Here is a 7,201-nt window from a genome sequence, read left to right as displayed (position 1 = left end):
AAAGTCAGAAAGAATCAGAGACAAACAGGGCAGCTTTGAATTTAGTTTATCATTAAAAAGAAAACAAATAAGCATACACCAAGCTGTGCATTGTAGAGATTTGCAATTCCATGTGCAATTCTTTTTTCAGTTATGTTGTCTATGTGGAAATACTCATTATACTTGTTGTTAAGTTCAGAATAAAAATAAAATAAAATTAATTAAGAAATCCATCCACCAATAAAAAATACAAGACCTTTCTCCTATGGTACCTGATAGGCCCACAATGTTTTGGATGTGAAAGGGGCAGGCGTATCAACAATATGAAATTTAATAAGATTCACAACTGTTCAGTTAGAAACTTACTTGAATCCTTCAGCTCTAATATTTTTCCTCCAAATCAATATAATCAATCAAATAAAGATTAATTAAGTACTTAAGTACCATTTTCAACACAGAGTGCTAAGAAATATAAAGCTAGATAAAAAGAAAAATTGGTACTATCCCTCTTTAAGGAAAAGGAATTTATGGTACTATTTTATATAATTATGATACTAAAGTCTATGATTATAAGTATTTGTTGTGCTGAATTGAGAGGGACAAAGGAGGGATGAAGACGGTGCTACGAGAGTTAGTTAAAGAAATCAGGAGAGGTTTAATGGAAGAGGTTCTACCTGTGGTGTTTTTTAAAGATTTCAATAGGTTATGATGAGAAGAACGTATTCCAGGTATGTGCCATGGCTTTTATGCATGAAGAGAGGAGCAAATATCGAAGGATGAGAAGAGAGAGCAGATGGTAGTCCAGTTTGACTGGAATATAAAGTATAAGGGAGTAAAATAAACTTGGGTCAGATTGTTGATTGCCTCAGACATTAGGCTAATAAGCTTCCATTTTATACCACGGCCAAGAGTGAGCTAATAAAGTTTCTTGAAGAGGAAAGTATTATGATCAGACCTATGTCTGATGTCAACATTACTATGGCTACAACAAGATGGGCAAAGACCAGAGATGAAGGGGTAAGATTTGATGTGAGAGAGAGAGAGAAAGAGAGAGAGAGAGAGAGAGAGAGAGAGAGAGAGAGAGAGAGAGAGAGAGAGAGAAAGAAGACTTCAAATGGTGAACCTGGGTGATTGATAAGATGATGAATCTACAAATACAAGAATTAATGGGGAACGGCAGGTTTGGGTGGAAAGAGAATGAGTTTAGTTTGGGAAAGGATGAATTTGAGTGCCAGCATGATAAACAAGTGGAGAGAGCCAAAAGGCAGATTGAAATCCAGGAGCTCTAGTCATATGGAAATGGTTAAAATCACAAAGGAAGATCATCACGATGTACAACAGGGCTGTCCAAAATACTGCCTGCTGGCCACATGCAGCCCGCAATGATATTTTATGTGGCCTGCCTATGGGTTTTAATTTTCAAGAGCAAAAAAATAAAATAATAATTTGCATGGAATGCGTATTAGATTTTTTAATTCCATCACTAATAAATAATCTCATTGATGTTAATTTTCTTTGGTGTTTTTAAGCAGTATTATGGATGGAACACATCACATGGAATTTTCAATAGATCTTGGGATGCTTTCCCTCTGTAAGATGCAGACTAGTCATTATGCACCTACCTTTATACTGTTGTGTTGTCGCTTTGTTGTTTTACGTTTGCTTTCACGCTTTGCGCCTTCACCGGTCTTATTGATGATGTACGTTACCACCACTTTCTATTAGTGTACTGTATTTTTTATTCTAAGTGCAGCCCTCAAGTAATTATTTTAATGTGGCCCTAAGATAATATAAGGTTAGACAGCCCTGATGTAGAGCAAAGAGTGCTGGATTTAAAGTTAAAAGTACCTGAGTTCAGATTTTAGCTCTTCTACTTACTACCTGTGTGACCCTGGAAAATTAACTTAACCTATATGTATGTATATGTGTATGTATACATATATATGTATGTATATAGGGGTATATATACACATACACATATATGTGTATGTATACACACATATGTATGTATATGTAAAACAATCCAAAAACACACCACATCTTAAATTAGAGAGTTGGAATAGATGACCTCAAAGATCCCTTCCAGCTATAAAGCTATTAACCTCTCAGATTAGAGTATAAGAAGAAGAGAAGCAAGGCCAGAACCTTGTGGAATATCCATACCCAAGGGTTTGGAGGAGGAAAAAGAGGTAGAGAGGAGTGTTCGCTTATTAGTTGGTTTGTTGTTGGTTGTAGTTGGTTTGTTGATGGTGGTGGCTGACTTGGTGTTTGGTGTTAGTTTGGTAGTGATGAATAGTGAGATAATTTATTTGAAAGTACTTTTGTAGCATATTTAACTATGAAATTAGCACTTAATACTGCTTCCTCAGGATGCAACAAAGAATATATTCAGGGAAATATGACTAAGTCATACTTGTGCTTCTTCTTCAAGAGATGCCAAAAGTTTGGTTCCAATTGTATTTTTGAGGTATGGGGTACGGGTGGCAGGGATTGGGATTTTATTCTCATATTTAATTATAACTGGAGTAGAGATCCCAGAGACAGGGATGGAAAAACTTTAAAATATCCAATATCCAGATATCCAATAAAACATGCATGTGTTAAAACTATTTTTAGAAGATAAAATTACATTATAATAAAGGAAGAAAGGGTGAAGACAACCAAACACCGATGCCTCAAAAATCCTGGGAGGGGGAGGGACGGCAATTCTGCGGATTCCCCCTCCTCATCACTCACCTTCTCAAGAGAGATCAGCAGAGATGTTGGGCACAATTTCCCTCCTTTGACAGGTGTATCCAAAAGGCTGTAGGGACAGTGGTGGTACGAAGGAGCCACTGTGGTTCTCCAGGGTTTCTCAGGGTCTGTTCACATTCTTCCGGCCCCTGAATCCATATTGCAGTTTAGAGTAGGAGGAGTTCAAGAAAGAAGGTGGGCGTGATTTAGGGTTCTGAGGGGATGGATGTGTGATCCAAGGGGAAGCTAAGGCAGGACCAGAGTGCTCGAATCCCCCAAGCACCCCCAAGGGAGAGGAGAGGGCTGCACAGCTCTAGTCCCTGCTTCCCAACCTTTGTCTGGTGGTGGGGGGGGGGTCTCTGAGTACCGTGTTTTTCTTCATGCCGTCCAAGTATTCCTGTAGGGAGACAGCAGTTCTGAAGCCAGGATTTTATCATCATCCCAGTGGTTCATTCCAAAGCCCTAGGTGACTTGTGCTGAATGCGGGCTGGCATTCCAAGCAGGGTGCAGCGACACGAGGGGGAGGTGACTCGGTCTCTGCCCTCATCGCCTGGCTGCTTAGGCCAGGTGCGCATGGCGAGGGGCCTCCGGCCTCTGGCAGAGCGCTGGCCTTGACCTGCCGGGCTTGCTTCTCCGGCTCCCTAGGCCACCGCAGGGAAGATTCTGGCTCCCTGCTCCTTGCGGCCCTATCAGTGGCTTCCCGGCCAAGGCTCGCTTCTTATCCTCCAGCATCTGCTGTTCCTTCCATGACTCCTCTGATATTTTAAGGGCATTCTGCATAAGGGACTGGTCAACAAACCTTGGCTGCAAGGAGGGGAGCCCCAGCCCCGGCCCCACTTCAATGGGGGCCTTGTTGGGGTTCACCTATGAGTTTTAGTGGACGTTAAAATGATAGCTGACCCGAATGGGCTCCTCCTCACTGGGCTGAATGCCACGAATGGTGCAGATGGGCGCATCCGCACGGGCCACCTGTCCATTTCCGAAGGGGCCTGCATCTCCACGTGATCCGAGACGGTTTTGCTTCCTCTTCTGGTTGATGACATCATTGGAGAAGACAGCATTTTTCACCAGGTAAGGCAAAGATTGGAATCATCCTGTGACATTCAGGCTACTCTCACTCAGATACCACTTCCAAATCGATTAGGACCAAAATATGGGCCTCAATGGCGCTGGATAGGCATAGTGTTTCTCAGTCTTAACACCGTACAACATTGTACTGCTCACGCTCCATCAAATAGACAAACCAGCCATACCTGATATCTGAACTGAATAAAGTCATCAAAAACCAAGCACATTGTATTAGAATGATACTGTAGTACACACATAATAAATGTAAGATAAAATCAGAAGAGGAGAACAAATAGATGGGGTTATTGGGGAAAGTTTGCCAGGGACCATGGCAGCAAAGTTGATCCTTGGAGAAAGTTAAAGATTGTGAGAGGCTGTGGTGAAGAAGCAGTGCAACCTAGTGTTTTAACAACCCAGCTAGCAGCTTCTGTAGGGGCATAAGATGCACCCAGGAGGCTGCCGGCAGGCTGGAAAAGCACAGGTTCTTTTTATCTGCTTAAACAAGGAAACCACGGTGAAGGGGTTGACCAGCTTACTTTAATCCAGCATTCACTTAGCATACAGACAACATTCATTTAGTTCAGGGGAAAAAACACCAGCATTCAGTTAGTTCAGGGGAGCATACGGGCAAGCATCAACAGACAGGCCAAATACAGATTACAGTCAGCTAGTTCAGGGGAGCAAACAGGCAGTACCCTGAAGTTCAGAATATTCATTTATTTCGGGGGGAAAAGAACCAGGACCACGAGTCATGCTCCCCACCGCTGCCTCGCCAACCGTAAAAGGAAAAAGGGATCTTCAAGCTGCCCTCTGCCCTCTTAGAGAGTTTTCGATATCCTCAAGCCACCCCGCCTCAATGACCAGGGCCAATTGGTTCTTGAGTTGGCCCCTCCCCCTAACATAGACCAGGTTAACACCCAGCAGGGCGTGGCTCTGGAGTCAACACCTCCCTTCAGCCAGCCCCATGACTCATCACACAGGAAGTTCTCCGCTTCCCGGAAGAGAAGCAGCAGCAACCAGCAAGGTAAGCTGAGTCACTCAAGGAAAACAAAGGCCACTCTGGCTACACCTAGGAGAGAGACATGAGACAGAAGTAGAATGCAAAGTGCTAGGAACAGAAAAGCATTCAGTCTGGTTTCTGGCATAGCACAGAAAAAATATACTATGGATGGCTTTAAATAACAGACTAAGGATTTTTGTATTTTGTACTTTGTATTTTGTTCTGATGATAATTTGTCGTAGGAAAATTTCTTTTAGGAAGTAGGCTTTTAAGGGTAATTAATTTGATTATGAAAAAAATGGATTTGATTAAGGTATAAAATTAGATAAATGTATTTTTTAGTTATTTTTCTACCTATGTTTTGTGTTCCTCCATGTTTTTGATATCAATTCTTGAAAGTTTCATCACCAATTCTAATTAAATATAAGAGAATAAAATCCCATCCCCCCCCCCCCAACATAGCTTAAAATGCAATTGGGATCCAAATTTTAGCCTAATCTATTCATCTTTCAGAAGACAAACACAAGTGGTAAGAATAATAGTCATATTTATCCCAAATAAATTCATTGTTTTAAAAAAATTCTTTCTACTCTATTTATATAGTCTTATTTTTAAACATTTATTTTCTTGGACTTTGTTCAAACCAAAGACAGGTACTGTCATTCTGGAAGAGGACCAATGATGTGAGGAAGGTAATGTCTTGACTTGCAAGTGAATTGGATTTAACTGATGCAGGGTGGTATAAAGCCATCAGCCTCATTCTCTCCTTCAGAGCCATCTGGGTTCAGTGGCCAGACATAGATCAGGATGACTGGTGATGGCCCCAGATGCTGTGGGGATGATGAGGGTTTGGGGTGAGAGGTGCTCGACACCCCAAAGTACAGAAACACCGGGTCCTGCCGAAAGAATTCGACTCAAGCCTTCTCAGCCAAGGGAAAAGAAAGTTTATTAAGAGTTAGCCACACAGGCCTGCCCCCAGAGATCCCATCCCTTGTGATGCCTGTAAGGAAAGCGGGCCAGACCAATCTGAGCTAGATTGGATCTGACCCCTTCATGGAGGCAAGATGGAGATTATATACACAAAGGTTGTGGGAGGGATTGAGGGGTGGTCTGGGGTGGCCAGAGGAGGGGTCTAGGGAAGGACTTAAGGAGGAGTCTAAGGAGGAGCCTGAAAAGACTGGGATGAAGTCAGACTCCTGGGTGGGGGAAATAGCTGAAGGCTATATGGAAATGACAACCCATAAAGGGCTGGGGTAGCAGCTAGGGTATAGATATTTTGATCAGGTTTAAGGATGGGAAACAGGATTAAGGGTGGGAGGTGGTAGGGAAGACAAGATTAAGGGTAGGAAACAGCTGGACAATAGAGGACTGGGCAAGGTAGGCATTTGGGCTTAATGGTTATAGCCTCAGGTCAAGTCCAGGTAGAGTGAGAAGATTCAAGGAGAGTTCAAGGGTTCAAGGGGTTCCCAGAGACTGTGCCCTCATCATTCCCCCCTCAAACAAATGGGACCCAAATTCTTTTGGGGTCAGGGACGAAGGTCTCAGCTTCTGAAATTGCTTCCTGCTGGCAAAGGGGCGTAGAGCTGTCCCTATCTGGATGGGTTCCATTCAAGGGGTACAGGGGCTGGGCAGTCTTCTGGAAGTTGATGGCTTGGAGTCTCCTTTTATCTCCCTTTCCCCGGAGGGTGCTGAAGTCTTTTCGAAACAGTAGCTTGAGGTCCTCCAAGGGCTCACAAGTATATTCTGGAGTTTCTGGAGGAAAGGCAAGAGGTGGCATTGGTTTAATCCTAGAATTATGAGTCCAGCTGGGGAGGCCTTCGAGTTTTACTGCTGTGGGAGTGGTGAGTATGACTCGGTAAGGTCCCTTCCAGGAGACATCTAGCTGTTCTCCCTTTTGGGTTTTCCATGATTTTAAATAAACCCAATCTCCTGGTTGTACTGTAGCAGGACACTCTTTTTCATTGTCCTCAGGTCTCGGAAGACACTTATTGGCATATTCGGTTAGAGCATTCCTGACGGCCCCTAACTGAGTTGCAAATTGGGTGATTAAATGCTGTTCTGGGTCTATGAGGATGTCAGAGGTTAGAAAGGGCCTCCCACAGAGAAGTTCGAAAGGACTAAGCTTGATATTTTCCCGAGGCGTGATACGCACTCTGAGAAGGCCAATTGGAAGATTCTTAATCCAATCTTCTTGAGTTTCTATGCACAGCTTAGTAAGGACCCGTTTAAGGGTATGATTCATCTTCTCTACTTTACCTGAGGATTTTGGATTCCAGGCTGAATGGAGGTGATAAGTGATTTTAAGTGTCTTTGCCACAGCCTGTGTTATCTGTGAAATAAAAGCTGGGCCATTGTCACTCTGTAAGGAACCAGGTAAGCCAAAACCAGGTATAGCTTCCTTTAATAGGGGTGGGATCTCAT

General features: G+C 43.0%; 1 pseudogene; it reads right to left on the bottom strand.

Annotated features, from left to right (window-relative positions):
- Positions 1-3,025: 3,025 nt before the first annotated feature.
- On the bottom strand, positions 3,026-7,022 carry LOC118838361 (annotated as a pseudogene).
- Positions 7,023-7,201: the final 179 nt, after the last annotated feature.

The sequence above is a fragment of the Trichosurus vulpecula genome, chromosome 1 (genome assembly GCF_011100635.1).
Source record: "Trichosurus vulpecula isolate mTriVul1 chromosome 1, mTriVul1.pri, whole genome shotgun sequence".
In the NCBI taxonomy this organism is placed as follows: domain Eukaryota; kingdom Metazoa; phylum Chordata; class Mammalia; order Diprotodontia; family Phalangeridae; genus Trichosurus; species Trichosurus vulpecula.
The sequence above is the reverse complement of the archived record's forward strand: the minus strand, read 5'-3'. Positions and strand labels throughout refer to the sequence as shown.